This window comes from Diaphorina citri, unplaced genomic scaffold (assembly GCF_000475195.1).
Source record: "Diaphorina citri unplaced genomic scaffold, Diaci psyllid genome assembly version 1.1 scaffold172, whole genome shotgun sequence".
Lineage (NCBI taxonomy): Eukaryota > Metazoa > Arthropoda > Insecta > Hemiptera > Psyllidae > Diaphorina > Diaphorina citri.
This window is the reverse complement of record NW_007377609.1, coordinates 11322-11852: the sequence shown is the minus strand read 5'-3', so window position 1 is coordinate 11852 and position 531 is coordinate 11322.

Sequence of the window (531 nt, the reverse complement as noted above, 5' to 3'; positions counted from 1 at the left end):
CGCCAAATCCGGGAACATAATCGCGAAATCCGCGAACATAATCGCCAAATCCGCGAACAAAATTGCCAAATCCGCGAACATAATCACAAAATCCGCGAACATAATCGCGAAATCCGCGAACATAATCGCGAAATCCGCGAACATAATCGCGAAATCCGCGAACATAATCACGCCGAACTTAATCGCGAAATCCGCGAACATAATCGCGAAATCCGCGAACATAATCGCGAAATCCGCGAACATAATCGCGAAATCCGTGCGCGCGAACATAATCGCCAAATCCGCGAACAAAATCGCGAAATCCGCGAACATAATCGCGAAATCCGCGAACATAATCGAGAAATCCGCGAACATAATCGCCAAATCCGCGAACAAAATCGCGAAATCCGCGAACATAATCGCGAAATCCGCGAACATAATCGAGAAATCCGAACAACCGCGAGCATAATCGCAAAATCCGCGAACAAAATCGCCAAATCCGCGAACATAATCGCGAAATCCGCGAACATAATCTTTTTTTTTTTTTTTTTT